This window comes from Lepidochelys kempii, chromosome 1 (assembly GCF_965140265.1).
Source record: "Lepidochelys kempii isolate rLepKem1 chromosome 1, rLepKem1.hap2, whole genome shotgun sequence".
NCBI lineage: Eukaryota > Metazoa > Chordata > Testudines > Cheloniidae > Lepidochelys > Lepidochelys kempii.
Genome location: NC_133256.1, coordinates 127845980 through 127859478, shown reverse-complemented (window position 1 = coordinate 127859478; position 13499 = coordinate 127845980).

Sequence of the window (13499 nt, the reverse complement as noted above, 5' to 3'; positions counted from 1 at the left end):
AAATGTGAAAGGCAATCTGGTTGAAACAGTGGACATCTGAGATAAATCTGACATAAACAGAATACTATGAAACAAAATTCTCAGAAAAGGACATTTGGGTGCCAACTTTAAAACATATGCACTTTAGCAGAAGTTAGTCAGCTTGAAAAGCAAATGCTCTCAAAGACATGATGCCAGCTCAGATGTGAGTTCAAAGCCCAACAAGGGGATGAGCTTTGACCCTACAAAGGATATATGGACTGTGTCCTAGGGCACCTGCTTACAACGGGTTTATGTTACCTAGCCATTTCTTCACCCGCTATAAAATAAATTTAAAGATAATATACCTATAGGGATATAAATAACTGAGAATAGCAGTCCCATAACATGACATTTTTTCCATAGTGTTCCCTGTTGACCGACTTCAAAGCAGTGGCAAAGTTATCACTTACAGAGAGCAATTCCTTTCCCAAGAAACACAGTTTATTCTCACTTTGGATGAAATAGGATTTTTTTTTATTTTTAATATTATCCAGTGCCAATTCTCAAGTACTGCAGCAATACACAATAATAAACACGTGGCAGGATTATCTTGGTATAACTCACTTAATCATTTCCCTGCCATTGGGGGTGGGGGTCTTGGTCACTGGTGCACCCCTGGTCTTCCTATTCTCCGCCTGTGACACACCATAGTCTAGTATCCTGTGGTTGTTGTAATACTTTGGTCTAATTTTGGGTGTTAGTGTGCAGGTGCTGGGTGGTACTGGTGGCCTGGGATATACAGGCAGTCAGACTAGATGATAAGGTTGTCCCTTCTGATCATAAACTTGATGACTCTAAGATGACTGTGGTGTTGATTATCTGAAGAAGGGAAAATATTTTAAAATAGTTCTCATATAAATTAGATAAGCAGCATCCTGCTAAAGCTGTTATTGATATTTAAAGAAGGAAATATTTTTGCCATTTAGAATGATTACAAAGCAGGATTTTTAATATAAAAATTCATCCTCAGCTGCACAAAGTTTGCATTCAGTGCAGGTGAGGAGATGTGGGGAGAAGAAAGACTCTTCTTCTTTATGATTCTGGGCTAGATAGGGGCTATAACAGCTCCTGCTAAAATTTAGAGCCACCTCACGGTTGCTCTACATTACCTTGGCTGCAGCCAGAGTGTCACAATCCAATGGCCCCCGCCCCGTAAGGAGTCCCCTGGGAAGGCAGATTAGTACTGTATATTGCTAATGCTGTTGCAAGCATCACAAAGCATTTTGGGGCGGGTCAGAGGTGTGTGAGTTGGGAGTAGAAGTTTCCTTTGCAGGTACAAGAGGAGGAGAGGGGGAGAGAGAAAGAAGAGAGCAGAGAATGGGTTAATTCAACACTGCAGCTAGTAAGTTCAGTCTGAAGATAAGAAGCTGACTTTAGCCCAAGGCCAGCTGCTACCTGCCAGGACAGAAAGGGGAAAGAGAGCTGGTAGAGTGGCCCTAGGCTTCCATACACATGGCTCTGACTGCCCACTGATCATTTTGGATCTGCATGGGGCTTAGAGATGGGTCCCACAACCTGTTTCATGGCAGTGGGGCAAACCCTTCCATATGTCAAATATTTGCAGAGGAACTCTGAGAGGTTCCACATCATCTGTGGAAATGTTTTTCCTCCCTAAAAGCCTTCTTCTCTGAATGATCCAGTGTTACTGTTTGTTTTTCTTTTCTTTTCTTTTCTTTTCTTTTCTTTTCTTTTCTTTTGGAGTTGCCAACATTTCTGGCACATAGGTAGTACCAGAGGGAAGACTAGAATTAACTCAGGTGAACTTTATTGCTATTTCTAAACACTGCAGTATGTATATCCTTATCATCAGAATTCTACTTCTTTTAACAGAACTGAATAACTACAAACCAATGATGAATGACAGATTACATAGTGGTGACTCAAGCCAGTCATTCAATTTCCTGGTGTGCATATTCTGCATTACATACATAGACCAAAACAACAGCAAAAAAACATTTCCAATTAAATAATGGAAATACTGACCGGTGGTGTTTAATTTTGCTCCACTGAAAGATGTGTGGTTTGAAATTAACTCTGAACAGGGCCAGGCCATAAGGATAGACACAAGTACAAATACTGCCTGATTTCTAGGAGAGTTGGATTAAGCCCTTCATGAACAGCACACATTTCATAGCATTCTGAACCAGGGGTGATGGCTTCTGTCTAAAAGTGGGGAGGGGAGCATGAGGCCTCGCCCCTCTTATGGCCCTGACCCTCCTCTTCCCCCGAAATGCCGTCCCCCAGCCAAGCCAAAAGCTGGAGTTTGGATGGGGGTCCCAAGAGCAGCCCCTTGCCCATGTCCCCACCTCCTGGACCCCCATCCAGGGCAGGTGGAGGGTACATGGCTATGCACAGCTGCCTGTGCAGCTTTTACCTCAACCCAACTCCAGCTTCTGTCCTGGCAGCGGGGCTGAAGACCCAGAGCTGGGCCATGTTAAGAGCTGCTCAGGCAGCTGTGGGGAGCTGTGGACCCTCCTCCAACTGCCCTGGGCGGGGGACCCAGGGGTTGTTGACACTGGCAAGGGACTGCTCTTTGGCCCTCCCCACCCCGGGCAGTTGGAGAGGCCAACGCTCCTCACAGCTTCCTGGACACTCCGGACTGCTCTTAGGTGGGCCGGGTTCCACTTTCAGCCTAGGCAGGGGGCAGGCCTTGGGGGGAAGAGGAGGGGCAGGAGGACAAGGTCATGGTGAAAAGTGGAAGGGCCTTGGCCCCTTGGCCCCATCCCTGTTCCGGATCCCCTGTTCTGAATTCAGAATTTCCTTGCAAAATGGAGACACAGAGAGAATGAGTCTCTCTCTCTCTGCTAGATAATAGTAGATAGGGCCAAGTATGGGATGATGATGGCCAGGCTTATGAGGGAAAGGCATAAGTTAATCATGGGTAGTAGGCATTCAGCTAGGGGAAAGGTTCAGATGGCCAGAATTTACTTCTAACTGCCATTGCCTTCTGTGGGATTTGTGTGTGAAGATTGCATTTACTGAGACAATTTTGTTAAATAAAACCTGATGAGTACTGTGATATTTATTATGTTCTGTGCTATAAGCTGAAAAACATTCTTACTCACCTGAGGTCATTTTTTCTAGGTCATTAGTTTTTCCTATAAACTAAAAGCTCTTGTTTAAATATTGCATTTTATTCTAACCTTTAAAACATTATTTTTGAATCAGGGTCTTGAGGATGGCATTAGCCGCCTACAACCTAATGGGGGGCAAGTTATTCCCTGACTGAATGTCAGTCATCTGGCAAAGATTTTTAAAGGTCAGTGACCTTATATTATTGATCTGTCCCTGGTTGATAACTTGATATTGAAGATCAGCCAGAAAAAGGAAGAAAATTATTATGTGGACTGGAGACTGGGGAAGGAAGGAGCCTCTCTGCTACAGACTATTGATCAGGAAGATAAAGATATCTGCGTGGGGCTGGTTCTATCAGACATTAAGTCTGTCAGGTAAGCTGCCAGTGGAAGATGCACATGGAAAACTCCCAAACGACAAGCTTGCAGGTGTTCACTGACAAACCAACCGAGCGCTCAATAATAACCCCTTATATAGCAACAATGGTCATGAGCGAGGGTAAACATAAACAGGGGCAGGGAATTTAGCAGGGAAATTAGAGCACAATTATTGGGCTGAGACCAAGACCAGAATTACCCACCTGGGAACGGGGAGGCCTGGTGATTACAATAAAGGGGAAACACAAAAGGATCTCGGTGCTCACTCCTCGGGATGTGGGGGAGGTAAACGAGTGGTACAGCTGTGCTTCTGTAGGGTGTAGCTGAGTTTCTGCTACAATAAACGTGACCCATAACCGAAGACTCCAGTCTCCATGTGTTCCTGTAAGTGTGTTGGTCATGCCTGAAATGCATAAAGGACTCCCCAACAGTATTCCCAACATTTCCCATTACTCGAGATTTTTCTGATTCATCTTTACCCTAGAAAAGAGCATCTCTTACCCAGTGCTAAACAGAGGAGTTACTAGGGCTGGTCAAAATATTTACAACAAAATGTCATTGAAAAATGGAGTTTCATCAGAAAGTTTTCACTGAAAGATTTTGTTCAACTAAATTATTTTAAAAAACAACTAAAAAAAGAAATCTCTAAAGGATTTTTAATTCAAATTTTTTGCCCAATTTTCCATTCTGTAATAGTAGGAACATCCTTAGTTTAACCTTTTCCTTATTAGAGAAAAGGGATGGGAAGGTCACTTTTTCTCTCACTCGTTTATTTTTTCCCACATGAACTTTTTTTTTTAAGGTTAGGTGGGGATCCACTTTATTGCACTTTTTAACTTTTTCCCAATGGAAGGTGTTACCATCTCTCATTTTTAAAACATTTTTAACCAGACCTGCTCACTCCAGTTTTTTATTGGAAAAAAACTGTCAGTACCCAGCCTCGGCCAGGGAAGCTAATGATCCAGCCAAGAGTCCAAATTTGGTGATGAATCCTGAATCTACCTGAGGCACAGTGTGCATATGCTAAGAAGAATCAAAATGATTAGGTAAGGCAAGAGGGTATCCCATGCTGAGAAAGGTCATTAAACACTGAACTCCCTCACCCAGGGCAAAATTTTCAGATACAATAATTTTTCACTGAAAAATGCAGATTTGGGTCAACTGAAACCTTTTGCCAATTTGTGTTGAATTCCCTCAAATTGTTTTAGTCAAGTCTTCTTCCGGTCCCCCAAAAAATCCAACCTGCCAAACATTTTGTTTCAATGTTTTCTGAATTAATTGTTTTGGTTTTTTGAATCAAAATGATTTGTTGTTTTTAATTTCACCTCAATGTTATTAAAAATATTTTAAAAATTAACAAAAAAACCCTTGAAAATTAAACACTGTTTGACCTATTTTTTTTTCAATTCAGTTACCAAACTGAAAAATCAATTATTTACACAACTCTTCTTCCACCCCCATCTTCCAAAATAATACAGGCAAATACAACAACAACAAAAATCATCACTTTATAGCAGCTTGGGGGAGAGGAGAAGAGTTCAGACAGACAAGTTCCTATCCTCCTGAACTCTGCCAGACCTGATTTTTGTAACATGCTTCCTCATCTGCAGTAACAGTACCAGTGGGAGTACAGCTGCCAAATACTACGTCAATATGCCACCAAATATTAACCCTTATTGCACTCCCCCCAAAAAGTCTGGGTAAAAAGATGTGCATGCAACTTGCCCTCGAAGTAATCAAATTCATATTTTAGATAAAAGCAGAGGTGAAGAGGTGGGACAAGAATTCAAAATAATGAACGGCTTTTGGAAAACATACTGCTAGCAGCTCCTTTTCTTTTATTCTGTGGGGTCTCCAATTTGAATGTCTCTGTTAACTCCTGCTGTGGCAGGACAGCATAGCGAGAGAAGCTGTATCTCAAATAGGCAGGTCCCTGACCATTTATTGACCAGTTCTCCAATACACTTAGTTTCTAAGATTCTTGAATGTACCCAATGGCTTGATTTCCTCTGATCCAATTACCTCCCCTCTTCAATCTGAGTTTTGTTCATTCCACTCTCAACTGATTTATATTTCTTTCCTCATAAGGAAACATTAGACAGCTTGAACCTCTGCATCTCCCTCCATGAGAAATTTCTATTGCTCAGTGTGTGCCATCAAAATCCCATTGAACCCAGGAAGTGAATTTAGCTCAAAGATTGTAAACCCTTCAGGGTTTGCAATTTGTCTTCTTCAGTGGTTTTAAAGTGGTGGTGCTAAATAAATAATAATAACCTACCATCAGAGCTTATTTTTTGCCAGGGCTGAGCCCTTGCACTCTAAGCTTGGCCGTTTCAAAGCCCTGGCATCCCTGGGCTTGCTGCATCAGTTATGAATGTTAAAAAAATGGCTTGAGCCCCAGCACCTAATTGCTTGAGCCCCAGCACCTCTTCCATTACAAATTAAGCACTGCCTACAATAGAAAGTGTTCAAGACCTTCTGAGGCATGCAAAACTCAAAAGCGAACAAACATATTCATGTAGCTCAGGCCCATAATCAGCACTATTCTTGCTTTATGTCTCTGTCCCATAATGGTTTGGGGTTAGTGTGATGACACAGCAATAAACAATCATATAAAGCATTTTCTACCCTGCTTAGCAAGTGATGGTCCCCAAACTTTGTTGGCAAAATTCAGGCAATGACGTTTGTACAACTCTATTTTATCTAAAGAAGCGTAATACCGTCAACTAGATTAATTAAATTCCATTTTGTAGCTGGGCTAAAATCTGGAAAATGCTACAAATTGCAGCAATTCCCACCAACTTGGAAACCCATAAGAACCAGTCATATGCAAAGAATTAAAGCAACTTTCCCATGTTTACAGCAGTTTCCCATACTAATCTATCCGTACCCAGTGTAATATTGGAAAGCAAGATGTCTTACAACACTCTAACATCTCCCTTGCTGATGATAATCCTGCCTTTGAATTTCTCTGGCAGATTGGAAATGGTAAAATATTGCTGGCCACTTTGCAATGACAGCTGGATGAAGTCATTGTATATACTGAAGATAACTTTCCATATGGCAAGAATTTCTGCTTATTTGATGCTCACCACTGTACTCTCATTAGTACCCAGGGCTGCATAACCTTATTGTATGTGATTGCTTGTTTAGAAGTTCTTTTGTGTTAGGTGGCTCTGTAACATGTTACATCTAGAGATGGGTCCAAGTCATACCAACTGGATCCAAATGTGGATTTTGAAAACCAAAGTTGGGAGCTTTTGGAATCTGGATTTTCCCCCTATCCTGCCAGAGGCCAAATACAAAATTCAGATCCAAATTCAAATTCAGTTTTCACATCCCAAATTTCAGAGCCAGCCTTTTAAACTGGCCCATGAAGAATTATATCAAATTCTATCCAAGACTGATATGCTTGAATTTTGAAATAAATATTTTAAATGCTCCTTTTGCACTTGCTTAGTACCTGTATGATGTGTGAACAAGAGAGAGATACTGATTCCAACTCCTGTTGTGTTAATGAATAAAGCTACTTGGCAGTGACTCCAGTGAGACAAGGGGTTAACCACTCTAAGGCAGTGGCTGCCACACTTAAACTCACAAATAATTCAAATTCACACAAGCAATCAAATGAAAACACTAACTAGAGACTTCATGTGAGAATTTGATTAAAGAGAGATGTGATGTAATCAATAAAAATATTAAATAGTTAAAGTGATTAGAGATATTAATAATTCTTTTGAATGACTAAAGGCTATGCCAGCAAGCACACTAGGTCATGTGACCTCACACTCCCCAGTGCGTCAAAAACCAAAAGCTCCCCTCACATCAGTTCCACCTGTCCTCCATGTCTCAGGGTTGCCAGGCGTTCGGTTTTCTCTAAAAGTCCAGCTAGCAGCGGAGCAGGGCTAAGGCATCTCCCTGCCTGCCATGGCTCCCCGTGGCTCCCAGAAGCTGCCGGCATGTCTGGCTCCTAGGCACAGGGGCATCCACTGGTACCCCCACCCTGAGCGCTGGAACTGCAGCCAATGGGAGCTGTGGGGGTGGCACCTGCGTGTGTGGGCAGTGCGCAGAGTCACCTGGCCGCCCCTGTGCCTAGGAGCTGGATATGCTGCTTCCGGGAGCCACCTGAGGTAAGTGCCGCCCAGAGCCCACACCCCTAACCTACTCTCACACCCCAACCCCCTGCCCCAGCCCTGAGCCCCCTCCCACACCCAAACTCCAAAACCCGCATCCTACACCCCCTCCTGCACCCCTAACCCCTCCCTCATCCCTGGCCTCACCCCAGAGCCCACACCCCCAGCTAGAACCTTCATCCCTCCTGCACTCCGAGGCTCTGCCCCAGCCAGAGTCCATTCCTGCACCCTGAAACCCTCATTTCTGGCCCCACCAGAAACTCCCTCCTGAAGCCCGCATACTATACCCCCTCCTACACCCCAAACCCCTCATCTCTGGCCCCACCCCAGAGCCCGGACTCTCAGCCGAAGCTCTCACCCCCTCCACACCCCAAACCCCTGCCCCAACCTGGTGAAAAAAAGGGAGGGTGGGGGAGAGTGATCAATAGAGGGATGGAGGATGGAGTGAGTGGGGGGGCAAGGCCTGGGAGAAGAGGCAGAACAGGGGTGGGACCTTGGAGAAGGGTGAGCAGGGGTGGGGCTTTGGGGCAGGGGTGGGGCAAAGATGTTAGGTTTTGTGTGATTAGAATGTTGGCAGCCCTACTCAGGTACCTAGGTGGTGCACATGAAGACATGTTGCAGGCTTGCAAGGTGATGCTGTTGCAAACCCACTTTATTATACTAGGAATTGGCAGGGCAGGTCTTGACGAACCAGGTAGATGAAGTCTCTTTCACAGATGCAATGTGCCTTGATGCAAAATTAAACTCTATCTGTCTAACTATAATACAGTGCTCTCATACAGGTTTCTTTTCTGGCTGAGCAATCAGGAGACTGATGCAGACAAGCAGGCCCTCCCTGGGAATTGCTGGAGAGGGATTAACCCACCTGTTCCCTTCTGGAATGGGGCTAACAGTCTTTAAAGCTTGGAACCCACAGGTTCAGTTTTAAGCCGGGCAGGTCTCTGGTCCAAAATCCTAGACCTGGTGTGGGTTGACTGCAGGGCAGGCAGGCTGCAGACGATGGCAGGAGAGATGGGCTGTCTCCTGTTGCCGGCAGAAGGAACATATTGTCCCCTCCTGAGGCTTTTCTGCAGGCTGAGATCACAGATACGCCAACTGCTGGGCTGGGAAGTGTTGTGCAGGCCAGTTGTAGGGAGACCTTCTCGCCTCTCCACTCTATAGCTGGTCTATGCCCTGTGCAGGGAAAACCAGGCTATTAAGAGCCTCCCTCCTGCTTTCTAGGGCACCTGGGGCTCTACACAGAATCAGAGACTGCTTGCAGTCTGCCTGGCTGTCTCTGCCTTCTGATTGACTGCTGGGAACAACTACTGTCTCCCCTCTGTTAAGGGAGGAGGGTTGCCAGGGTGACTGAGGGATCACTGCCCCCTTCCCTTCTCTTCCCTTCTGCTTCTGGGGAACTCAGTGGTGCAGGGCTCCAGAAGGGGTGTCTGTTCTCCCTTTACAAATGGGGTGAGGCTGGGGATATTGAAATAAATATAGTAAATAGACTATTTTTATTTGTGTACATTAAATCCCCAGTCTCTAAGATCCTTACAGCACATTGATTTTAATCAGGTCATGCTTGTCAATTATGGGACTGATCCAAAGTGTATTAAAGTGAATGGAAATCTTTCCATTGACTTCTATGGGCTTTGATTCAGGTTCTAAATGGTTAATACCTGAGTTATATGAAATTATTAGTTTAAACTCATATTTATTTCTTTTAACTTTATGGAAAGATGCAAGCGGGATTATTGCTATTAAATTAATGAAAAATACATGTTTTGTTTTTTAAGTCCTTAAAACATGAAACAGAGTCACAGAGTTTAAGGCCACAAGGGACCACCAGATCATCTAGTTTGACCTCCAGTAGATCATAGGCCACCAACACCACCCAGCAACCGCATACTAAACCCAACAATTGAAATTAGACCAGAGAAGTACAGCCCATGGGAGACTAGAATATTATATGCCACATGCAGAGAATAGGAGGGACCCAGGTGTACCAGTGTTCGATTCTCCAGAAATAGCAGGGAAAGGATTGAGGTATACCCAGATAATCCTGGCAAGTGACTCTTACCCACACACTGCAGAGAAGCGGACCTGCGCCTCCCCTCCCCCCAAAGTCACTGTCAATCTGACCTGGGAGGAAATTCCTCCTGACTCCACATTTGGTGATCAGTTAGACCCTGAGTATGGGAGCAACAACCAATAGCTATGTGCCTGAGAAAGAATACTCGGTGCTGTCAAATGTCCAATCTCCAGCTGTAACCATTCATAAGAACATAAGAATGGCCATACTGGGTCATATCAAAGGTCCATCCAGCCCAGTATCCTGTCTTCCGACAGTGGCCAATGCCAGGTGCCCTGAGGGAGCGAACCTAACAGGTAATGATCAAGTGATTTCTCTCCTGCCATCCATCTCCACCCTCTGACAAACAGAGGCTAGGGGCACCATTCCTTATCCATCCTGGCTAATAGCCATTAATGGACTTAACCTCCATGAATTTATCTAGTTCTCTTTTAAACCCTGTAATAGCTCTAGCCTTCACAACCTCCTCAGGCAAGGAGTTCCACAGGTTGACTGTGCGCTGAGTGAAGAAGAACTTCCTTTTATTTGTTTTAAACCTGCTGCCCATTAATTTCATTTGGTGGCCCCTAGTTCTTATATTATGGGAACAAGTAAATAACTTTTCCTTATTCACTTTCTCCACACCACTCATGATTTTATAGACCTCTATCATATCACCCCTTAGTCTCCTCTTTTCCAAGCTGAAAAGTCCTAGCTTCTTTAATCTCTCCTCACAGGGGACCCGTTCCAAAACCCTAATCATTTTAGTTGCCCTTTTCTGAACCTTTTCTAATGCCAATATATCTTTTTTGATATGAGGAGATCACATCTGTACGCAGTATTCTTGACGCTTCAGAGGAAGAAGTTAAAAGAACACTCCACCAAAACAAACAAATAAAAAACAACAACCCCTCCTCCTGAATACACTGTGGGGAGGAATCCTTTCCTGGCCACTGTGGTTCACTAGCTGAAAAGCTGAAGAATGAGCTTTTAGCAACATAGGACATAAACCAGAAGTGAGCCCAGGGCTGCTGAGGTCTGCACCTTACCATCCTAGTAATGCTTGTCATACAATATTTGTCCAGCTCTCTCTTAAAAAAAAATAAGTTGTTTGCCCCCACAACTACTATTTGGAGGGTGTTTTAAAGCCATACCCCTCTGATATTTAGAAACCTCTGTTAACTTCCAGCTTGAATTTGTTTATGGCCAGTTTATATCCATTAGTTCTTGTGTCAATGTTGTCTTTAGCCTAAATAGCGTTTCACCCTCCCTGGTATTTACAAAGAGCAATCATATCTCCTCTAAGCCTTCTATTTGCTAGACTAAATAAGCCAAGCTCTTCCAGTCTCCCCACATTAAAAAACCCCTTCATTCCCTTGATCATCCTAGTAGCTATTCTCTGCACCTGTTGCAGTTTGAATGAATCTTTCTTGAACCTGGATGACTTAGATTATCACATTATGCCAGATGAGGTTTTACCAGTGCTTTGTACAATGGCATTAATACTTCTCTATCTCTATTGCAAATACCTTGCCTGATATATCGTAGGATTGGATTTGCTTTTTTCACAGACACATCTTATTGGTGGCCCACAGATACCTTGTGATCAATCCAGACACTCAGTTACCTCTCCTGTTTTGTTGCTTATATCTGATGAGTCCCCAGCTTGTAGCAGAAATTCCTGTTATTGGACCCTAGGTGCATGACCTTGCATTTTGTAGTACTGAATTTCATGCCATTTCTTTTACTCTAATCTTCAAGACCATCCAGATCTTCCTATTCCTATTCTCCTCTGTATTGACAATGCCTCCCATCTTTGTATCATAAGCAAATATAATTAGCACACTCCTATTTTTGTGCCAAGGTCATTAATAAAAATATTGAATAGGATTGATCCCAAGACTGAAGCTTGAGGAACTCCACCAGTAACCTCCCTCCAGTTCAATAATTCATCTTTCAGCATAAGCTTTCATGGGTAAAACACCACTTCTTCAGATACATCTGCAGAACACAATTCCATCCACAGCCTTAGAAACAACTCTGACATCATAATCAAAAAGGCTGACAACAGAGGTGCTGTTGTCATCATGAATAGGTCGGAATATGAACAAGAGGCTGCTCAGCAGCTCTCCAACACCACTTTCTACAAGCCATTACCCTCTGATCCCACTGAGAGTTACCAAAAGAAACTACAGCATTTGCTCAAGAAACTCCCTGAAAAAGCACAAGATCAAATCCGCACAGACACACCTCTGGAACCCCAACCTGGGATATTCTACCTACTACCCAAGATCCATAAACCTGGAAATCCTGGGCGCCCCATCATCTAAGGCATTGGCACCCTGACAGCAGGATTGTCTGGCTATGTAGATTCCCTTCTCAGGCCCTATGCTACCAGCACTCCCAGCTACCTTCGAGACACCACTGGCTTCCTGAGGAAACTACAATCCATTGGTGATCTTCCTGATAACACCATCCTGGCCACTATGGATGTAGAAGCCCTCTACACCAACATTCCACACAAAGATGGACTACAAGCCATCAAGAACACTATCCCTGATAATGTCACAGTTAACCTGCTGGCTGAATTTTGTGACTGGTTGATAGAGCCAGAAGAGTTCCCAGAAGTCACCTAATACAGGACAGGCCTAACAAGAAAATAACAGAACGCAACTAGCCGTCACCTTCAGCCCCCAACTAAAACCCCTCCAACGCATTATTAAGGATCTACAACCTATCCTGAAGGATAACCCAACACTTTCACAAATCTTGGGAGACAGGCCAGTCCTTGCCTTCAGACAGCCCCCCAACCTGAAGTGAATACTCACCAGCAACCACATACCACACAACAGAACCACTAACCCAGGAACCTATCCTTGCAACAAAGCCCGTTGCCAACTGTGCCCACATATCTATTCAGGGGACACCATCACAGGGCCTAATAACATCAGCCACACTATCAGAAGCTCGTTCACCTGTACATCCACCAATGTGATATATGCCATCATGTGCCAGCAATCCCCCCCTGCCATGTACATTGGTCAAACTGGACAGTCTCTACGTAAAAGAATAAATGGACACAAATCAGATGTCAAGAATTATAACATTCATAAACCATTCGGAGAACACTTCAATCTCTCTGGTCACGCGATTACAGACATGAAAGTTGCGATATTACAACAAAAAAGTTCAATTCCAGACTCCAGCGAGAGGCTGTTGAATTGGAATTCATTTGCAAATTGGATACAATTAACTTAGGCTTGAATAGAGGCTGGGAGTGGCTAAGTCATTATGCAAGGTAACCTATTTCCCCTTGTTTTTTCCTACCCCTCCCCCCCTCCTCAGATGTTCTTGTTAAACCCTGGATTTGTGCTGGAAATGGCCCAACTTGATTATCATACACATTGTAAGGAGAGTGATCACTGTAGATAAGCTATTACCAGCAGGAGAGTGGGGTGGGGGGAGAGAAAACCTTTTGTAGTGGTAAACACCCATTTTTTCATGCTTTGTGTGTATACAAAGATCTTGTGTACTTTCCACAGTATGCATCTGATGAAGTGAGCTGTAGCTCACGAAAGCTTATGCTCAAATAAATTGGTTAGACTCTAAGGTGCCACAAGTACTCCTTTTCTTTTATATGAGATACAGTATCCCTGAGGGAGAAAGCCAGCCCCCTGCAGACCTCCCTAGTACACAATCAATTGCCTGATTTCTAGGTTGGAGGGAGGATCTACCCAATTAAAACAAACCCCAAACAACCGTGCCCAAACAAGCAAACAACACCCCATATACAGGGAAGTCATTTAAAAAAAAAACCCAACAACTGTAAAACTCTATATACTA